We start from the raw sequence: 23,273 nt of genomic DNA, 5'->3' as shown, positions 1-23,273 counted from the left end.
CACGGCCGCAGCCAACAGCAGCCAGGCCAAAGTCAAAGTACCACCCACCATATTAAGACACAAATCCACCACCTTTTCTGGGGCGGTACCAATGCCAACAAAAGCCTGGCAGAAACAGAGCTCAAAAGTGAAAGGACTCACCATTGGAGACACAGGGAAGAACCACCCCGCCATGGAACCCGAACTACAAGTCTTCCAGATGATCTTCTACATTATGCTCCACCTGGAACACCAACGCCAACGCAAATGATGATGGTGAGTACAGATGCCTAGAACACAAGGGAGGAAGGGAGGAAAACGAGAGTGATACACACATGCACCACACACACCCGGCACACACACACAAACCATACACACAACCAGCTGCACCAAAAAAACAATTTGTCCCCGAAAAACGGCAGAATAATGCAAGGACAACAGGAATTGACTAAAGTGATTGTAATCAGATCAACAACAACATTAATAATGTGATTTGGTAATGAAACAGATATGTACACATGTACAAAAAGGGACACTGTCCAGTCCAAAGTTCAAAGGGCCCACATCCCCCAGGGACAGTATAATGCCCAACTAGAATCCTGAGCACACCCGGATAGAGCACTGCAGGGGCATCAGTTTGCAAATAGGGAGGCACGTTGGAGGGGCACCTCAGCTGGATACGAGAATAAGCCCACTGGTACTGGAGGGGCCAACATGCCCAGTCCATTGTCCTGGGGAGTACAAGGCCACAGTCTCTGGAGTCGGTGAAGTGTCCGCTAGTTCTGGAGGGGGCAACATGCCCTGTGCATTTTCCTGGGGAGTGAAAGGCCACAGTATCTGGAGTGGGTGTCTTCCGCACCGGTTCTGGAGGGGGCAACATGCCCAGTGCTTTGTCCTGGGGGTGCAAGGCCACAGTCTCTGGAGTGGGTGTCTGCCCCACTCATTCTTGTGGTGACAGCCCGCACAGTAGCCCCTGGTCGGCGTCCGCCGGCGGTGATGGCTGCAAGGTGGTGTTCTTTAGAGGCGGCTACTGGGCAGCCCCTGCACTCACTGATGGCTGCACATTCACATCTGGCATTGGGGGTCCGTCACAGCTGGTGGTGGTGGCGGTGTTCCCCTGACAGCTTCTGCTAGTGTAGAGTGCCTCTTCTCCTCCTGTTCATGGTTTGGGGATCCCTTTCCCTTCCTTTCAGGAGTGGATGGGCTCTTCCCCTCTCTGCCCGGTGGTACTGGCTCCTTCCCCTTCAGTGTCGTAGGTCTGGTATCTTTACCACCATGAGTAGGCGAAGCTACCACTGTCCCCGTGGACTGTTTGGCTGAGGTGCTGGGCTGTGTCCTTGGTACCCTGCCCATACCTGCTGGATGGGGGTAGGGAAGAGGTCAAGTTGGGCAGGGAAATGCCTTTTAGGGATGTTGAGGCAGAAGGAGGGAGGTGTAATTGGAGTGGAGGATGAGGGAGTGGTTGCCAGAGGTGTAATCTGCTGGTTTTGGGTGCAGGTGCATGGGCTGTATGCTGATGTGAGGTGGATGGCTTTTGCGTGTCAGAGGGCTTGCTTTTGTGTCCTTTAGGAAGGAGGGACAGACACAGTGTGAGTGGACACAGGGGACGCGTGCATGAATGTTGTGGAGGTGTCTGCCAGTGAGGTGTGTGTCCTGCTTGGTGTGGTGATGCTGGTATTGGAGGTTGATGTAGTGCATGCAGGTGTGAGTGTGGAAGTAACTGGGAGGGTGATGGAGGAGGAGGAGGAGGGGGAGACAGTGGAGGCTGCTGATGTTGTCATGTCTGCAACGGGATGTTGTTTGTGTGAGTGCCTGTGGGATGAAGTGGGGTGCTTGTTTTTGCCTGTGCCACTCTTGGATGTTGTCTTGTGTGCATGCACGTCTGTTTGTGTGCTTGGGATGGGTTGGGGCTGAGGAGAATCGGACAGAGAAGTGGAATTTGGAGGGGGGATGGTTGAAACAGGGACAATGGCTGCCATCAGGGAGGAGGCCAGAGCCTAAATCGATCTCTGTTGGGCTGCCAAAACACAATGAATGCCCTCCAGGAATGCATTGCATTGTTACATCTGGGATGCCAGACCCTGAATGGCATTCACAATGGTTGACTGCCCTATAGAGATGAATCTCAGGAGGTCAATAGCCTCCTCACTCAGGGCAGCAGGGTTCACTGGGGCAGGGCCTGAGGTGCCTGCCCTCCTGGATGAGTGGGCACAGGCAACTCGCTGAGAGGCTACTGGGAGGGCCATGCATGTACAGGTGTGGCAGCTGTACCTTCAGCTGGGGTGATCACAGAGGTGTCCACCACCACCAGGGAGCTCCCATCGGAGGAGGTATCAGAGTCTGTGTTGTCCCCTCCAGTCTCTGCCCTGGTGCTCCCTTCGCTCTTCTTCCCACTGGTTCCCTCAGCATCAGTGACCTCTGCCAGATGATGCTAATGCACGCAAGGACAGTATGACAAAACACGAAAGGAGGGAGAGACAAAGGATACACTGGGTCAATGACTGCCCCAACACCACAGTTGGCGTACACATCACCCTCACACACAGGGAACAGGCCTACACACTATGCATTGCACTACCAGTGATATTGCTAGCCACCAAGGCATAAGGAGGAGCACACACCGCCAACTGCAGCATACCTGGGACACACGCAGCCCTGTCTAGAGGTGAATACTAACAAGCTAGGTTACCTGTATTTGCCATGAAAACATTACCCTTCAGAGGACCTACGCTTCTATGTCTGGCCTGGCCTTAAGGGCAACCCCTTGGGGCTACTGTGATGTCCTCAAGCACCCATCCATCTCTGGATAGGCCACCGCCAGTATGCGGGCCATCTGGGGATCAGGATCCGATGGGCACCCTTTCCTCGTTGGGAGTTCTACCCCAGCTGGGCCTCTGTGGTCTTCGGTGCCCAGCGTCTCAGGTCCTCCCACCGTTTCTGACAATAGGTGCTCCACCTGCCATAGACCCCCAGGGTCCGCACGTCCTTGGCGATGGCATGCCATAATCCTTTCTTTCGACAGGCGTTGACCTGCAGAGGCAATACAGATTGGAGGACACCATTGAACAAACAGTCTAGCCTGTTACACAAATGACCCACCATACCCGTTTCCATCACCATTGGTACACACATAGCCCAGTGCAGAACATGTACCACCCAACAGACAATCGCTCCCACCCACCCTACACAATGCCTTCACACACATCTCCATGCATTCATGCCACATGCATCGTACACAGTGGGCTCACCTGTTGGTCTGGAGGCCCATACATCCGTCCATACTGGGGTAGGAGCCCCATCCACCAGTTGCTCCAACTCTTCCGAAGTGAAGGCTGGGGCCCTTTCCCCAGTCACATGGGCCATGGTAGGTTCCAGACACAGGTCACAGCAGCACATGCAGTGTAGGTCTTCTCTTGTGGAAGGTCAGGAAATGAGTGAGGAATCAGACAGAAAAATGGTGGTCACATCCGTGGCGGTGTATACCGTCACCGCCGGCATACATCCCCATTGGCCACTGTTCCCCATAGGGCCCAATAATATTGAATGAAGAACTGAATGGCGGTTCGCGACTGCCTATTGCCACGGCGCACACGCCAGCAAATTTACCTCACTTCTACCTGTCCCTCCATACAGGACAGGGGGACACCATTTCAGGGGGGAAACAGGGCTAACAATACTTGCTGTGTCAGAGCTTAAAAGGCACATACCTTTCAATTCCACTGTCCTATCACATGATTGCACTTTGTACACTTTCATTGTTCAAATTGTGATAGCCTACTCACTCTTGTGTCCCTTAGATACCTACCACTGCAGATGAATAGGAGATGAAGACATATCCCACTGTACACACCCCTGGTGGACTTCACTATACTGGAGTACAGGCACATTATACACAATCACAGAGCTGTGTGCCCAGTTGGAGCTTGACCTGATATCAGCTATCCATCATCCCACTGGGACCCCCGCTCTTGTGCAGGTTCTATCAGTGCTCCATTTCCTGGCAACTGGTTCCTTCCAAGTGACAGAGGACTGGCAGTAGGAATGTCACAGCCAATGTTCTCAATAGTGCTGGCAAGGGTATTGCCCGCCCTGATAAAACACATGTGCAGCTATATAGCTTTCCCCCAGGCTGAAGATTTGGCTACTGTGAAGGCTGGGTTTTATGCAATGGAACAGATCCCTAATTTAATTGGGGTGAACAACGGTATACATATTGTGTTTGTCCCCCTGCCAGAAGTGACAGGTGTACAGGAATCGTAAGAGTTTACACTCCAGGGATGTGCAGATGGTGTGCCTGGTGGACCAGTACATCTCCCACGTCAATGCTAGTATCCTGGGTAGTGTATGATACCTTTGTCCTGAGCAATAGCAGCATGCCAAATATGATGGCCCAACTACAGAGGCACAGAGTGTGGCTTATAGGGGAGCCTTGGTCCCCACCCACTGTATGTTGGTGTATGCCTATGCTGTTGGCCAAATAGGATAGTGTGTGGCTAAATGTAGTCCCATAACATTTGCAGGTGACTCTGGTTACCCAAACCCATTGTGGCTGCTGACCCCTGTGAGGAATGCCAGGACAAGGGCTGAAGAAAATTATAATGCGGCACATGGGCGAACCAGAAGGATAATTGAGAGAACCTTAGACCTCTTGAAGGCGAGGTTCAGGTGCCTCCATCTGACAGGTGGATCCTTGTGCTACTCACCCGAGAAGGTCTGCCAGATAGTAGTGGCATGCTGCATGTTGCACAACCTGGCCCTCAGACGACTTGTACCTTTTCTGCAGGAGAAGGAAACTGGAGTTACCCCTATGGCAGCAGTGGACCCTGGGGACAGTGAGGATGAGAGTGTGGACAACAGAACATTAGTGATCCATCAGTACTTCCAATGACACACAGGTGAGACAGTGAAACTTCACATTTACATGACTATTGTTGTATTCTGTGTGGCATTGGCATGCTGGCATTACCCACTTGCGTCCTCTACTTACTATTACCTATGGATTGTCATTTTACAGATGTTGGTGATATGACAACAATGTCCTGATGTGATCACACCAGCCAGAAACAGGTCGTTCATTCTATGCTCTCACTACGTACAGGCCATTTGCAATGGATGTAGCTATTTCAAGCAATACAAATTTTCAAACATGAAATACTAGTAGTCAAAGTTTGTCCAAGGGTGTTTATTGTAGTGCTAAGAAATAGAGGGTAAAGTGCAATGGAATGGAGTGAAGATGGAGGAAAGTCCAGGGTATTGTTCCAGTCTATTTGTAGCACAGGTGCAGTGTCCAAGGGGGGCATAGGAAGGGGAGCTATAGCAGTTCACAGTGGACAAGGTGACAGTGTGGGATACAAGGGGGACAATCAGGAGAGTCTCATTTCCTGGCGGTGGTCTTAGCAAGTGTCTCTGGCTTCTGTTTGGGTCACAGAGAACGTTTGCAGGGTGGTTCACCTTCTGCAGGGGCAGGGGTACTGGTGGCCTCTGGGTCCTGTGGCGGGGCCTCCTGGTCACTAGCGGCAGCAGAAGCGGAGGGCTGGTCGATAGACTGGCTAGTGTAGGGGCCCGCTGGGGTGCTGTTGCGTCCCTCATGATGTTGGCCATGTCTGCCAGCACCCCTGCTATGGCGATCATGGTGTTGTTGATGGCCTGGAAGTCCTCCTTGATCAATTGATACTGTCCTTCCTGCAGCCACCTGTTCTCCTGCACGTTGTTAAGGATCTGGCCCATCGTGCACAGCAGTCCTCCTAGTGTCTCTGTGGGTCTATGCCTCTGTCCCCAGAACGGTGTGCCACTGCCACTGACCCTAGGTCCCTGATTGTCTTGTGGGCGATTTGTGGCCTGAGGTCCCTGTTCAGGAGGGCAAACTGCTGATTGACATATCCTGGAGACAGAGGTGTGGGTACGCTGGGTGGGTGCTGTGGTGTTGGATCCTGATGGGGGAGGCTCTGTGGTGGTCTGTGAGTGGGTTTGGGTGACCGACTGTCCAGTGGTCCCTGATGGGCCAGGTAGGTCCTCCAGATCCTGAAATCCAGAGTTACTATCATCACTGGGGGCCTCTTCAGTTGGAGAACTGGATAGTGGTGGCACCTCCGCTCCACTGACATTGGCTGTGGTATCTGTGGGGATATAAACAATGTATTATGCTTCATGTGTCTGACATTTGTACTTCCCTAGCTTCCCCTCTATGGATGGTGTCACCCAGCCAGCTTTTGCTTGTGTATGGTGATGCATTGTGGTTATGTTAGTTTCCATATGTTGTGCATGCTTTGGTGATAGGTATCCATGCCCTGCTGGTAGGTGTGTCCATGCATTGGTATGGCGTGCAGGGCTTGGCACTGGGGTTAGTCAGATGTGAGGGTGCAGTGTGTGGGATGGAGTAGAGTGATGGGTTGAGGGTGTAGATGTGAGATGGCATGCAGGTATTCGGGGGTGATAGGTAGTAAATATTGACTTACCAGTGTCCAGTCCTCTGGCAACTCCAGAGAGTCCCTCTGGATGAAGTATTGCCAGTACTTGCTCCTCCCATGCTGTGAGCTGCGGGGGAGGAAGTGGAGGTCCACCGCCAGTCCTCAGTATGGCAAGCTGGTGTCTTGCTGCAATGGATAGTACCTTCCCCCGTAGGTCGTTTCACCTCTTCCTGATGTCATCCCTTGTTCTTGGATGCTGTCCCACTGTGTTGACCCTGTCCACGATTCTCCACCATAGCTTCATCTGCCTGCAATGGAAATCTGCTGTACCTGTGCTCCAAAAAGTTGTGGCTCTACCCTGACAATTTCCTCCACCATGACCCTTAACTCCTCCTCAGTGAAACGGGGTGCCTTTGTTCTGCCATGGGTGTTGTTTGATGTGTGCTGGTGAGGGTGTGTTGGGTAATGTTGTGGGATGTGTGATATGGAGTGTGTGAGGGGTGTCTGGGTGTAAGTGGTGTGTGTGTCTAGTTGTCTCTGCGCTCTTCTTCTCAGTCTCCTGGCAGGAATTATTGTTTGTAAAGGGTTGTGTATAATGTGGGTGGGTGTTTTATAGTGGTGTGGGTGTGTGGTGTGTGTATGGGTGTCAGGTATGTGTTTTTGGTATTGGCCAAAGTGGTGGTGTTTTGTATGTGGGTGTCCATTCTGAGTGTGGTGGTGTGTACTGCCAATGGTTTACCACCGTTGAATGTCCGCTGTGGTGATTCGTGGGTCATAACGTGGTGGGCGTTGTTTATTTGGCGTAACAGTATGGGTTTTGGTACCGCCACTTTATCACTGACCTTTGGGCTGGTGGATTTGTGTATGTGGCTGTATTCTGTCGGATTGGTGTGTGTGTCATAATATAGTGAAAGGATATCTGCCAATGCAGCGGTAAGTTGGCAGCTGTCGCGTGGCAGTAAGCGGGATTTATCGACAATGTCATAATGAGGGCCACAATCATGCAAAACTAAAGTAGTGCCAGATGCTGTGTGCCAACATTCCACCACAATAAAATATTATTCTTAACCCTTATGGCAGTTCAAATAACACCAGTTTGAATTAATGTGCAATTATTGTGTGGGGTCTTGGTGGTCTGTAGGCAAGGGTGCCTTTGATGGTGTTTTTGCCATATATTCTGAGCTGGAAGTTGAGGTTTTCCATGATCGAGGTGTAGTCATCTGTGGCAGAGGTGCAGTAGATGGATGTCTTAAGGATGCCTGTCTGAGTGTTTGTTGATGGTGTCGCAGTGAACAATCTTGCAGCCAAGGGCGTGGCTGTGGTGATATCAGGTGTGGAGGCAGAGTTTAGCCAGTTCTCGGTGAGAAAGATGGTGTTGGGGATGAGGGTGGTCATTGTGTCCTATAGCTCAGTAGCATGCTTATAGAGGGATCGGACATTGAGCAGGAAACAGTTGGGGTTGTTGGACTGTAGTCATTGCTAGCTAGGTGGAGGCAATTGGGTGTGCCGGTGTTCCAGTGTAGCAGGAGAAGTGGCAGTGGTGACAGGTGAAGGGTCCAGCTGTCAAGGAAGGAGAGGTGCAGGAGCAGTTCTTACTGTAGGGTCTGGAGTTTAGGTAAGTGAGTGTGGCTCCAGAGTAGAGCTGGATGGTATGGAATCCATGGATGCTGACACTGGGGGTATCCTGGCAGAGACGGGTGCAGAAGGGCTTGCCTTTGGCATGCCTATGGTGCACCAGTGGTACACCCACCCTCTGGCCTCCATTAGGTAGGTCCAGGGAGGGGCACAAAGGAGGCAGGAAGCAGGCAGCGGGAAAGGCAAGTGAGCGACAAGACTCGACGTACAAGAGAGGGCACACAAGGCACAAAGCACAAACACGCACAACAAGCTAAAAAAACATAAGGACAATAAAGACTTCTAAACAAGGACACTGACACACAGTACAAACAGGCATAAAATAACTGAAATGCCAACAGATAAGAAGATTGAGACAGTCCAGAAACAAAGATACTGGTATACAAGAGGAGGCTAGTCATGGAGACAGAGGAGAAGCTGGTGTGGGGACCTGCCTTGATATATTTAATCCATGGTATTCTCAAGGCATGATCCTGGTTTAGGCAGTCTGCAATGATTAGCCTATTTAGAAGTTGGAATGTAATGACCAGATTCCATGACACAATAATAAAAGGTGAATCCTAATGAGATCTTCTAAAAAAGAGTCTCAACTCTTTGTGGGAAACATAGGTATATACATTATTCGGAACTGCAAAGTACTTCCTTAAGCATGGATTTTCTGAAAGTTGTAACTTTTCTAAGTTTACATAGCCCCACACATCAGCCCAATATTGTGTCATTGAGGCACATTTTGCTTTCTAGATAGTACAAAGCTCTTTGAGTGACATCCCCTTCCCCCAATCTGACTGCAAATCTATTGAGCCTTGCATCAGTAAGTTCCTGGATGTAACAATCTGTTTCCATGGGCCATGGACATCAAACAGTAAACCCAGGTAAAAGTAGATCGGAAATACAACACATTTAATGCTTTCTATCCTAATTTGATATCATTTATCAAACTTACAACCACATTCAAGATTCTGATCTGTGGAATGTTATAACCTTTCGCTTCTAAGAACCTTCTGAAATTATGAATGTAGAGGGTGAATAAAAAAGGGGCTGAAACAGAGCCTTGTGGTATCCCCATTTCATATTAAATTCCTTTGTGCATTTTTCATTGATTCCGAACCTGATTCTGGCCTTAGCATTCAGGTAGGGGTGCCAAATAAAGTTCACAGGTCCATAGTTTATCATGGTTGACACAACCAAATGCACTTGAGAGGTCTGTAAATGCCAAAAAGACAGGAACGCTCCTTGCTACAGCATATTTATCAATGAGTAAACTCAGATTAAGAGGCTGTACTACAGCACCCACACCCTTTCTGATGGTATATTGATTCATTTCCATGACACAGTTTTCCTCGGCTTAACCCTCCAATCTTGTGACTATTATTCTCCCAGCCACTTAAATTATTATAAATGTAAAATGAATTTGTGTTTAGTTATGGATTGCTTTATCATTTTAATTTCCTTACATTCATATTAACTTTGTATATAATAGTTTTTAAATGTGTAGTGTTTGCTAAGTATAATATTTAGAGAAATTACATACGCTTTTAGATTGAATAGTACAAGTATATTTTTTGTTTTATAATTGTATACATTTTATTTATTTTGGAGTTAGAATAATAAATATGTTCCCTTTAATATTTTAAATCTTCCATAAAATGGTTTAGAGTGTAGTAGGGCTAGTATATTAGATCCCTTTAATGTTTAACACAATCCTTAAAAATGTTTACATTGGTGTGGGAATGGTTAATATAATCAATTCTATGTCACAACTTTCTCTGAAGGGGTTTAGACTGGAGTGGGAATGGTAATTTTGACCTCTTCTGTGTCCAACACTTACTCAAAGTACTCTAGATTGGAGTGGGAATAACAAATCTGACCTTTTAGAGTCCAGCACTTTCTTCTAGAAGGTTTGGGAACAGTAAATCTGACCCCTTCAGTGTCCAAACCTTCTACAAAATGGTTTGTATTGGAGTGGGAATAGTACAGTTGACTGTTTCAGTGTCCAAAACATTCCCAAAAATGGTTTAGACTGAAGTGAGAAAGGTAAGTCTGACCTCTTCAGTTCCCAACACCTTGCCTGAAGTGGTTTAGATAGGAATGGGAATAGTAAATGTTTCCCCGTTTATTTTTTATAGTAGGCGCACTATATATTAAACATTTTAATGTCCGAATTGAACATTCATCAGTGACAAACAAAAGGAACTTTCAATGAAATATTCTCAATTCAATGACTTTATATTGTCCTGCAGAAAACCTCAGCTCTGTGTGTGTGCGCGTTTGTATAAATGTGTCTGCAATATGCATGTGTTTACACCCTTTAAAGTCTTGCGCACTTATATAGATATTTATCTATAGAAACATAAATGTATTTAAAAAACTACTTCTTATGTGACAAGACATTTACCTTCATATATTACATCCTTTAGTATCTTATTATTTATAAAAAATATATATGCAAATGAGTACTTGTCTATAGGCTTCTACTCCTTTCTAGGATAATACATATACGTCATAGTACAGTATATAAATGTGATTAGAGGGAAAGTAATTATAATAGAAGTGTATAACAATATATTTATATAAACATATATACATATATATATGTGTGTGTGTGTGGTATCTATAAATATATCTATCTATCTATGTATACAATCGTATATATATATATATATATATATATATATATATATACACATGTATAGACACACACATATATATATATATATATATATATATACATTCATATGTGTATATATAAGTGTATATATGTATGTGCGTGGGTGTGTGTGTATATACATATATAGTCCAACTCCTGGTAAAAACATTGCATTTATTTGGCACTAAAAGTGGCTGCAACACATCTCCCTGACAAGTTTCTGCTCTTGTGCCTTGTTCACAGGTGTTGAGCATGCAATATATTGGAAACAGGTGCTTTTAAACTCTTATTACCACCTAGCTTTACAATAGGCATATATTTACCAAAATGCACTGGTGAGGCCAGGGAAATCCTTAAACTGCAATATATATTCTGATAATGCTGAAATAGCATCCAATTATCACAGTTTGTTTCAATATTCAGATCAGTTCCAGTGCATAACATCTGAAGTAAAAGAAAAGCCACGCGCATTTCAATTTTATAATGTTCAGCTTCAATTATGTTTGCAATACTCGCTTTTTCCTTGTTGCTACCACAAAAAGTGTAATATCTCTCACACGCAAGAATTTCTGGAATTGTCAAAGTGGGTAAATACCTCTCTACTTTCCCTTTCTCACCCCCTTGTCCAATAAAATCTGGCAACATCCATCGTTTGGTACAGAAGGCGCGCGGGTCATGCCCCTAATCAAACTCCACAGAAATTTTCCATCAAAAAGGTGGCCACAACCCTGCATGGTGGCATGAGCTGACGGGGACGGATTATCCCGTTGTATAAAAACATCAAACAACAAAAGTGCTGAAACCCAACTGGTAAAAACATTGTGTTTATTCCGTACTAAAAGTGGCGGCAACACATCTCCCTGGCGCATCTTGGCTCTTGTGTCCTCTTTACAGGTGCTGAGTATGCAATGTATAAGTAACAGGTGCTTTTAAACTCATATTACCATGTGGCTTTACAACAGTGATCTCTGTGTAATCCATAAAATGTAACATACATTCTGATAATGCTGAACTAGCATCCAATTATCACAGTTTGTTTCAATATTGGTGTCAGTTCCAGTGTGTTAAGCCAGACATCCCCCAACTTGTTGCCTGCCTCCCTCCATTTTTCTAACAGTTTTGCTGGTTTTAGGACTCTGTGCACTTTACCACTGCTGACCAGTGCTGAAGTGCATGTGCTTTCTCCCCTAAATATGGTAACATTGGTACCTACCCAATCAGCATATTTATTTTATTGGTAAGTCCCTAGTAAAGTTCACTAGAGGTACCCAGGGTCTGTAAATTAAATGGCACTAATGGGCCTGCATCACTGATTGTGCCAGTTACATAAGTAGCCCCTTAACCATGATTCCGGCCTGCCATTGCAAGGCTGGTGTGTGCACTTTCACTGCCACTTTGACTTGGCATTTCAAACTACTTGCCAAGCCTTAAACTCCCCTTTTTCTACATATAAGTCACCCCTAGAGTAGGCCCTAAGTAACCCATAAGGTGGGGTGCTATGTATGTAAAAGGCAGGACATGGACCTATTTGTTTTAAATTTCTTGGTATTAAAAAACTTACAAATTCGTTTTCCACTACTGTGAGGCCTGCTCTTCTCATAGACTAGCATTAGCACCGATCTCATTCTTTTAAGTGGCAGATTCTGATCTGGAGGGAGTATCCCTGTCATGTTTAGTATTGTCAGAATAGTGAGAGAAAATCCTGCTTATGGGTGAAGTTGGATTTAAGATTGTTATTTCAGAAATTGCACTTTTAGAAAATGGGCATTTCTCTGCACTTACTGCCATCTGTGCCTTACAGCCCTTTCTCCAATCTACGTCTGGTCTGTGTTTGTTGACAGCTCCCCTTGTGCATTCCACCCAGACAGCCATAAACATAGGGCACTCAGTCACATCTGCATTCATCTGCACAAGGTCTCCCTGGGCAGGAAGGGTGGAGGGGATCTCTCTTACATTTCAAAGGCCAGTGACCTCCCCTCACAAAAAATGACTGATAACCCCCCCACAGGGATCCTGGTAGACAGGACTGGGCTGAAAGGGGAACTTGTGCACTTCAAAACCACCCTTTGAAGTTTCCTGCACTTCAAAGGCATTTCTTTTGGTATATAAACTGGGTATCTGACCCCACCAAATCAGACACGTCTGGATCTACACCTGAACTCAGTCATAGGAACTGCCTGGCCACCCAAAGGACTCATCTGGGCTGCTTTGCTGAGAAGGACTGGTGCCCTGCTTTTTGCCCTGCTGCCTGATGGATTCTGACTTTGCTGGAAGGACTCTACCTTCCCCAAAAGTGCTCTCCAAGGGCTCGGATTAGCTTGCCTCCTGTTCTGAAGTCTCAGGGCCAACAAAGACTTCAGCTTCTAGCTAGTTTTTTGGACTGACTTCAGTGACTCCAGCACAGACACTGCTGCCTGACGCCACCCTGCTGCCTGCTCTGGCTCCATGATCCTGCAATGCAAGTCTGGTGTCGCCATTGACGTCTGACTGTGTTACTGTGACACTGTGAAGTCAATGCATCACACCTTCACCGACTGGATCCATCAACACCACCGGGTCATAAGGAACCAACGCCTCACTATCGACGCAGCACCAACTCCCCCTGCAACTGAATGGAACCAACACCTCACTTCCCCCTGCCTCGCATTGCGGAACCAACACCTCACTGCCCCGGAAGCCGCAAGGGACTGATGCCGCACCGGTTCCAGCAATGATCAACTCCATTACTTCATGCAATGTCTTTGTTTTTTTGTTCCATAGGTACTGTTCCTGGGGCTCCGTGCGACTTGGTGACCGGCGCCTGTGGTGTCGGATTATTGTGAATGACTCCATTAATGACGCGGTTATGGCCCCAGTTGGAGCTATTTTGTTTCTAAGTGCTTTAGAGGGATTTCATTTAAAAAAAAATCATACCTTCAATTGTGTACATTGGATTTTCATCGTTTTTACCTTATTTTATTCAGGTAAATATCTATTTTTCTAAACCTGTGTGGTGCATTTTTGTGGTGTTTTCATTGTGTTACTGTAAGAGTTATTGCACAAATAATTTACACACTGCCTTCTAAGTTAAGCCTGCTTGCTCTGTGCCAAGCTATTTGAGGGTGAGCACAGGATAATTTGGGTTGGGTTGTAACTTACCCAAACTAGGATTGTGATCCCTACTTGGACAGGGGTGTATACCTCTGCCAACTAGAGACCCCATTTCTAACACAGTGCATAACATCTGAAGTAAAAGAAATTCCATGGGCATTTCAATTGTATGATGTTCTGCTTCAATTATATTTGCAACACTCTCTTTTTCCTTTTTCTGTCACAGAAAGTGTAATATAGCCCACACGCAAGAATTTTCAGTAATTGTCAAAAGGAGGTACATACCTCTCTCCTTTCCTTTTCTCACCTTTGTGTCCAATAATATCCAGCTAAATCCATTGTTCGGTACAAAGGCAAGTGGGTCATGCCCCCTAATCAGACTCCACAAAAATTCTCCATCAAAAAGGGGTCCTCCAACCCTGCAGGCCAGCTTAACGTGACAGGGACAGAGGTTGGCGGGAGCACCGCCAACAGGCTGGCGGTGCCCCGCAGGGCATTCTGACAGCGGCGCTTTGGCCGCGGTCAGAAGAGGAAAACCGGCGGTCTCCCGCCGGTTTTCCGCTGCCCATAAGAATCCTCCATGGCGGCGCAGCTCGCTGCGCCGCCATGGGGATTCTGACACCCCATACCGCCATCCTGTTCCTGGCGGCTCTACCGCCAGGAACAGGATGGCGGTATGGGGTGTCGTGGGGCCCCTGGGGGCCCCTGCAGTGCCCATGCCAATGGCATGGGCACTGCAGGGGCCCCCGTAAGAGGGCCCCACTTTGTATTTCAGTGTCTGCTTTGCAGACACTGAAATACGCGACGGGTGCAACAGCACCCGTCGCACCTTCCCACTCCGCCGGCTCCATTCAGAGCCGGCATCCTCGTGGGAAGGTTGATTTCCACTGGGCTGGCGGGCGGCCTTTTGGCGGTCGCCCGCCAGCCCAGTGGAAATCCCAGAATCACCCCAGCGGTCTGACGACCGCGGTGCGGTGTTCTGGCGGGGGTACTTTGGCGGGCGGCCTCCGCCGCCCGCCAAGGTAAGAATCAGGCCCAGAGTTTCCCCTTGTATAAAAACATCAAACAGCAAAAGTGCTGAAGCCCAACTCCTGGTAAAAACTTTGCATTTATTTTGCGCTAAAAAGGGCTGCAACACATCTCGGCTAAAGCCAAGTCCCAGAACAAAAGAATCAAAAATGCGAAATGGGCCAGGGTACGAACACCCTGACCCCTTAGCACTGGGGTCAAGCAGGTCCATCTTTCAAGCACTGAAGCTTTCATATCTGTATCCTGCACACAGGTATGCATGTTCGGGACAGAGTTGTAAGGTTTGCATCAGCAACCACAGAGCTGCATGTTAAAGTAGCTCTTTGGTTGCTGAAGCACTGGGATAGCGGGGGAGGCCTTGAGGCAGAGTTTTCATCTCTTTCCCTGCACCATGCGTGTAGGGAAAAGATATGAAAACATTGCTCCTGCAAGCAGGAAGATGCTATTTAAAGAAGCTCCCTGCTTGTGGGATCAATGCTGGCCAAACATCTTGCTTGTGTGCCGTTCTGAAGTCATTCTATGGAGAGACCATTGCAATAGAAAAAGCAGTAGAGGAACATTATCACAATGGACAGGGGGTCTCTGGACTACACTGCTCAAACATTACTTTTGCAGAGAGCAGCTGCCAATGTTCCAGTTTGTGCCAGGAGGCTCTTTAAAAGGTGCAAACACATCCTGCAACACGGGGACCTTATATGGGTGGCCGGGAGACTCTCGACTACATGGCCCAGACATCACTCCAGCAGGAAGCAGCCGCCCATGTTTCCGTTGCACCAGAAGGTGCTTTCAAAAGGTGCAAGTGGGTCCCATAGCATGGGGACCTTATCACAGTAGCCGGGGGCTCTGGACTACACAGCCCAAAGATCACTGTGACAGAGTGCAGCCACCAACATTCCCGTTGCACTAAGACACACTTTAAATGGTGCAAGCTCGTCCCATAGCACAGGAGGCACCAAGCGCATGCCAGGCACATGCCCGGGCCAAGACTGGGCCCGTCTTTACTGGTCATCACCTGGCAGAGGATGGGTTGGGCCATACTTCGTTCACCTGGAATAGTATTAAAGTTTACTGCTACAGTCATGAACCGCTACAAACTGTAAGTGAAAAGGAATGTTCATTCATCTTCTTTTTTTGTGGCTGTTCCAAAAACTGCTACTGACCTGGTGCGAAGAAAATGGGAAAACGTAAAGGGCCTTAGTTGCCAAAATCTATTGTTAAGAAGCCACAGAAACCATTAATTGAGGCCAGCTCCCCGAGCCCCGTAGCTGGAATTAGTTGCACCCTGAAGGATATTGATCATCTCATTAAGGAAGTTGAGCCTATGTTAAATACTTCTTCCTCTCAACCTGCTGAGCCTACCTCCAGAGACCTGACATGTTCAAGAGGGGCATGAGACAAATTAAGGCAGGTGTCAAGAAGTCTATTTCAAACAGCAACTTACCAGTAGCGCAAGATGTATGGCTGTTACAGTGTGATCTGCAGTCAGATAAACTCCTGGATATGACAGTGTCGGCCGACTGTGAATTGAGTGTGAATCTCCTAATTGTTCTTGCTCCAAAAGATATTCAGCATCGGGACATTAAACATTAATTACTTAATATCTTATTGCTGTACAAGCAGAAGGCTCCCAAATGTCTGACCCAGATGGTTGAGGTACTCTTTCTGATATGAAACAGTTGTAGCCCGGGGAAATGAGGAGGTTTTTATGATCCATCAAAAACTTGATGAGCTTAAAGAGATGGTCTCAGGCCTTACTTACTGTTCAATTATCCCAGGAACTCCAACAGGGAAAGATGTGCTGTTGTTTTGTAATGTTAGCAAAGGCACAGCTCAACAGGTGCTACCTAAAGAGCCAGGGTTTAATTAATCTGAAGCATCGTTAACACTGACTATCTTAATTCTTCCTCTTAAGTGCCTAGATTGCTCTACTGCTACACTGTGAGGCAAAGATGGTTCAATTATCCTGGAGTTAAGGAAGGGGCGTTGTGGAAGCAGTAACCCGTTGAGGCTGCAAAAAGTGAAGTTAACATCTGGTAATTCCAAAACTGCCCAATTCCAGAGCTTAAAGCCAGTGAAACCTGGAACATTATATTCACATGCAAAGAACAGCTAATCACTCTTTTAGTCACCAGTGCCTTGGGCCCCACAATTGAACAAAGGCCAGCCCCTATATCACCTGCATAATGAATCGCCCAGAAAGAGATGTACTGTATTTCTGACACCGATACCGAGCCCTGGACAGAAAGTCTTTGAGGACACTTATTCATTAATCAATAAGGTGGTTCATTGGTTCCAGCACAAGAGGTGTTGTTTATCTATTATAAGGTCAGATATTGTGCATGCTGAATGATTCAATGGGGGATTTACCCTCTTTTGATTACATAAAGGTAATTGTTTTAACAAGTCTTTGGTGCATGAACTCATTAAATATGAACTTCATGTCTGTCAGAATGTGATTGCTTCTCCGGATGGAGTGAGAATTAAGTTACATTATCCAACTCAACAGCTGCCTGCCACATCTAATTTAAAGGTGCAGAATAAGTCAGCTAACTTATTGAGTGCACTTAGTGCGGACCCCTCTTTTCCCTGCAATAAGGGTGAAAAATCTGATCTTTATAGGATAGATTGACTGGGCCAAGAGATTCCTGGCAGTGAAGCTCTGGGCTGACTTTATTAACTCCTTGTGTAATGATAGTTTCTTCAATTTCTGAATCTGTACTAGAGGCAAATTTGGTCAATAGTGATGTACCATTAGCTGGGTCTTGTAATAATGCTGGCATTAAGCGAAAAACAGATTTCTTATCTCTGTCAGAAATTGTGCATAAATCAGGCCTTTCCTTATTATCGTGGAACATGGCTGTAATTAAAACTAGACAGGTCGATCAAGATTGGCTTTCCTTTATAGGGAAGCATGATGTTTGTATTTTCCATGAAACGTGGGCTGTAACTAAGGTTTTTTTAAGTGAGTTTACCACCTATAGTGTGGAGGCAATATCCCCAGTAAAAACTGGCCGGTCGCTCGATGGTCTAATGATCCTGGTAAATAATGATATTACTTGTTTGCATGAGCCCCTGAATATATTCTCATTAGATTTATTTTGCATGAAACTTAAGTTCCCTTGGGGCATGATTTTGGTATTTTTGAATGTTTATGCTCGCTCAATGCCTACAATCTGTGATTTACCAGTTAACTGTGTTAGATAATCTCATTGAAATCTACCAACAGGAAGCCAAAGTAATAGCAGCTGGTGACTTTAATACATCCTTCGAGCCCTCATTTGCAATTACTTTAGTAACAGAGGAAGAGGATGAGATATTGGAAATTCCCAGCCTGACAGGTAGCCATCAGCATTACTCAATAAATATTGCCCTGTAAGTAGCTTCTATAATGGTTGGCCATAGGTTCCGAGCATGCAACAGGAGAACCCGTTCTGATCCAAGCAAGGCAACCACTTTTAAAAGAGGTTGTCAGAGGACTGTTATTGATTTTGTTTTGTTGGATGCTAGGCTGTGGCCATACCTTAGTGACATGAAGGTTTTGAGTTCTACAGATAGTGATCATAATCCTTTGACTGCTACTCTAGTGGGGGAAGAGTTCCATAGATCTTTTTCCTCTAGCTTTGCTAAAGTCCCTGAACCTACTGTAGCAAATAATTGGAGAATAGTTGCATTGCCTAGTTTATGGCAAACCAGAAATTGCATGCAGAGATTTACCAGCTTTTTGTATACTTGTCTGGTTTTGTAGAAACTACCACAAATCTTTTTTCCATACTAGTTACTCATAAGATCTTTTCTGAGAAATTAAAGGCAATCATCTCGAGGAAGCCCAGGCCATAAAAAGAACAAGAAGTAAAGGCCCTCAGTGGTTTACCCATGATTGTAAGTTGGCAAGCAAATTCTAAGAAGAGCTGTTTGTAACCGGTGGGGAAATCAGGATTGCACGTCTTAGGTACAAGTCCACACTCAGAACAGTCAAGCACAAATGTATGAAAATAACTTGCAAGATTTATTGCACACCCTTAAAATTAAGGATGATCATACATTTTGTTCACTTCTAGCACATGGGAGCAAAGGTGAATGCAGCCCTAGGTTCTTTCATATTTCACCTGAAAAATGGGAGGACAGCCTGAGTGTGTATTCCATAATGGTGGAGAAGGGGGAGACCAATTTTAATCAAGTAACACCTGCTACTAGTTCTAAAGAACTTATTTTCTTTAGTTTAGAGGAGACACTTTTAGCTATCAATAGCTTAAAATCCCAAGGTCCTAAAGGCCCAAGGTCCTGACCAAATTCCCTGGGACTTATATCAGTCTGAACCACAGCTCTTGGCTTGCTATGTGATAATGCGATTGTAAATGGTGGTGAGATTCTGGACACTTGGAAAAGGGTCAAATTTAAGCCATTGTTAACAAAAGGGGATGCAGGGTATCCTGCCAACTATTGGCCCATTAATCTGTTATATAATCTCCCAAAAAACTTTTCAAGACAAGTATTGGATAAATTACAAGCTTAGATCAACAGTGAGCAGATCGTCTCACCATTACAAGTGGGGTTTCAGGCAAAAAGTAGTGCTATTGATCAGGTGTTTGAGTTTTGCCTCCCATATTGGAATCAGGTATTATTCAGTAAACAGAAGAGCTATGGAGCTTTTGTTGATCTCTGAGCCACTTTTGACTTGATCACCCTTGAAAATTTATGGAGGGTATTAATGAATATGGGTGTCCCCTATGATCTTATTAACATCTTGATTACATTACATGATAGAAATTATGCTTAAGTCCAGTGGGGGGAGCGTGGGGAATTGATTAATCAAATTCCAATCTTACGTGGAGTGAGGCAAGGCTGTGTACTTGCACCCACCACATTTACCTTATATATAAATGATGTGACTGAGCTCTTGCGGTTATGTGTAAATGATTCACCTTCCCTGAATGGAAACAAATTCAGATTTTCCTCTTTGTGGATGACTCGCTGTTAATTTCTTAAACACTGTTGGGCATTCAAATCCTATTGAATACATTTATGGGATTTTGTGAGTCAAGGGGTCTAGAGCTAAATTGTTCAAAAACCAAATATATAATCTTTGGCAAGGGATCTTCCAGAAACAGTTATGTCAAAATGGGTATTGAAAAACTGGATAGGGTGTTTTTCTTTGACTATCTGGGTATTACCTTGCCAGACACATTTAAGTGGAATTCCCAAATTAACAAGAGTTCCCTTATATTATCACATAGATCTAGTGCAATTTTAAGTTTTCATAAAGCAACATTTACCCAATCCATTTCTCCAGCTCTAGAGGCCTATCGTGCCAAGGCCCTGAGCGTTGCAATTTTCTGCACTGAATTTTGGGGTTATATCGATACACATAAGTTGGGAGTATCTAAAAATAACTTTATCAGTGTTTGGCGGCTGTTCCTACTAATATGTCACTTATTCTGCTTTGCTATGATTTAGGTATTAACTGTTCTTCAGATCTTGTCCAGCTTAAACCTCTTCTATATTGGGTACACAATTAGTCAACATCTAAATTGCTTGTTTACAGAGATTGTTTGCATGACCTAATACGTTTCGATCATGCTATAAAGGTACCATGTTTGAGGTTTATTTATAGCTGGTGTATGAGACTGTAGCTAGCCAAATTTTGGGATACCCCAGAGCGAATTTGTAAAGCGGATAGGAAGGTTGTAAAATCTGCATACGGGTGTCATGTTCAGGAGCATCTACTTAACAGGACCATCCTGGCCATCTAACAGAGAGGGTTTTTTAGATTAAAACTGCCTCAAGATTAGAGCACTTTTTAGATACCATAACTCTTTCCCTTGCTAAAGGCCTTTACTTAAGGCTCAGGTATGGCTGTCTGCCTTTGAAAACATTTAGTAGTTCGGCTAATGGCAGACAGGCTTCTGTAACAGGTCCAGTATGTGAACTGGCCCCAGAGTCATTGGACCATATTCTTATGGCATGCCTTGGTCACTGGGCAATTCAACATCAATGGCGTTGACCTATTTGTTTAAATATAGTGGTCACCCAATAACAGCTGGCTTTGTGCATACTGAGAACTGATACATCAGAAACTAATGTGTATTCAGTGAGCCACTTACTTCTTAGCATTTGGTATAAGTGAGACAAGTTTTTAGATAAATCTTAAAGTGAAATACTTACAGGTGCTTAATGTTCATGGCTATAATAATGATTTGTATGCAGGAGTAACCTATAATTGAAAAATAATGATTGATATTGACACTTTTTTAATTAATTTATGGACCTAAATGTGTATTTGTTACAGGTGATTATTGTTTTCTAATGAGCTTTCACTGATTTAATGTATTGCTTGTTGTGATTATAAATTGTGACTGATTGTGATGAATAATGTGTACTTTTATGGTATGTTTACAGAATGAAGTTCATACAAACTAAAAAAAAAACAATACCAATGGTCTCTCCATAGAATAACTTCAAAGCAGAACACAAGCAAGTTCTTTGGTTTGAATGTTATAGTTACCTTTTCATGCACAGTAGAACAGAGTTATGTCTGGCCTACTGGTAAAGGTCTTGGACTGTCACTAAGTAGGTTGAAGATTCAAATCCTTGTATCTCATGGCAGTGTGTATTTTTACTTGTGTTTTGAATTTTAAACATTCCTTGTGATGGAACACTTATGTCTTTTTCCCCATCACCATCTTTGGCTTGAATGCTATAGCGATGTCTGGAAAGTGCATAGTAAGGAATCACCTGTGGCCTAGTGGTTAAGATCTAAGACCTTCACACATATGGTTGAGGGATCCAGTTTAGATGTGTCATTTGTAATTTTTCAGCTTTAAATTATTTTCAACTTTAAAAATGTAAGGTACATACAGAAATATGCTCTCACTCTTTTTACTTGTCAAATACATTATTTTTCTATTTGTCAGAACATTTCACATTGTAAGTGGTGTGGGGTTAAGCAGCTATAGGGGGTTGGCTGCAGGGCCTGGCTGCAGACTAGATCCTGCAGCCAACCCCCACTATGCATGGCTGAATGCTATGGACGGTGGGGGGTTAGGTGGTTATACGGGGTTTTCTACAAGGCCTGGATGCAGCCAAAGATCGTGTATGGTGCGGGGTTGGGTGTTTATAGGGGCTGCCTGCAGGGCCAGGAGTAGGCCAAGTCCTGTAGCCAAAGCCAATGGCACACGACCTTCGGTGGTGGTTGGATTAATGTATAGTAATTAAAATTACTTTACATTGACACAGGCATGCGGGAAGGGAGAGTGATTAAAGTATTGCTCTTGCATGCAGGGAGCTGCATTTCCAGAAGTTCCCTGCATGCAACAGCAAGGCTGGCTCCCACAGGAGGTAGAGAGCTGGCTGGGACTGTGGGTGCCTTGAGGTCCCCCGCGGTCCCCTAAAAATCTTCACTTTTTTTGCATGGCTAAGACAAAGCAAGTGTGTTTTCTCTGCATTTCCACCTTGCACAGTAGTCTGTAATCCTTGATGGGGGTGTTTGCATCCTTGCTTTTTTTAAGCACAATATCTCATGTATTGCCTATGACAAGTGGGTTTTTTCTTGTCATCTGCTGCTGAGACCAGAGATTGTGTTGTAGACCTTTAAAAACTACAAGCATGTATACTTGCATAGAAAACTTATCCATTTGGCCCCTCTCCACATAAATTAGTTATATGCAATGTCTCCCCCTCCTTTATCCCTGGAAGATGGAGAGCTTACTAAAAGGCCCCCTTGAGGGCATTTCCTGCCACTTTTGGGGACACGTTTTTGATGCATAGGAATATGATCACATCCCCACCAAACAAAGAAGCACTTTATGAGTGCTATGGGGTAGGCAGCAGGGCCTGGTCCAGCCTCTGGCCAGGCCCTGCAGACAAACCCTCTGCACTGCACAGCATTGGGTGGTTATGAGGGGCAGGCCCTGCGGCCAACCCCCCTCCATGCACGTTCAAAAGCCCTCACCATGCACTGCTCACAACTCCAGGTATTGCAGCATTGATAATATCACTGTAACATTTGCAGTAATATTATTGATGGGAAAACTGTGCATGGCGGGGGCTATAGTTACCTGAGGGCACAAGTTACAGTTACGTGAAATAACTCTAACTGTAACAGCTGAATTCCTATGGTCTTGTCCATTTAAAATGTGAGCCTAACTATAACTTCCCTGTAACCTTTGGTTTATAAATTTATGTATAGATATACATCACCTTCACTAGTCTCACTGAGTCCCTGGCCCGTCCCGAAACTGTCAGCATTCACAATCTCCATCCGGCAAGGAAAACATGCACTCAGTCATGTTTACCATCATTTTAATACATTCCAAGTGCATCACGAAAGTGAAAAGCAGAATGCACTTCGGCGATCAACTCACCTTTGTCATAGGTGGGTGGTTGCTGCCCCCAAACACGTTCTTGTAGGTTCGTGAATCGAAAACAGTTCTCTGCAGCTAAATAAACAAACAACTAGCATAATAGTCTTACCAAATAGTGCAAAAATG

The sequence above is a fragment of the Pleurodeles waltl genome, chromosome 2_2 (genome assembly GCF_031143425.1).
Source record: "Pleurodeles waltl isolate 20211129_DDA chromosome 2_2, aPleWal1.hap1.20221129, whole genome shotgun sequence".
Taxonomy (NCBI): Eukaryota; Metazoa; Chordata; class Amphibia; order Caudata; family Salamandridae; genus Pleurodeles; species Pleurodeles waltl.
This window is presented reverse-complemented; position numbering follows the sequence as displayed.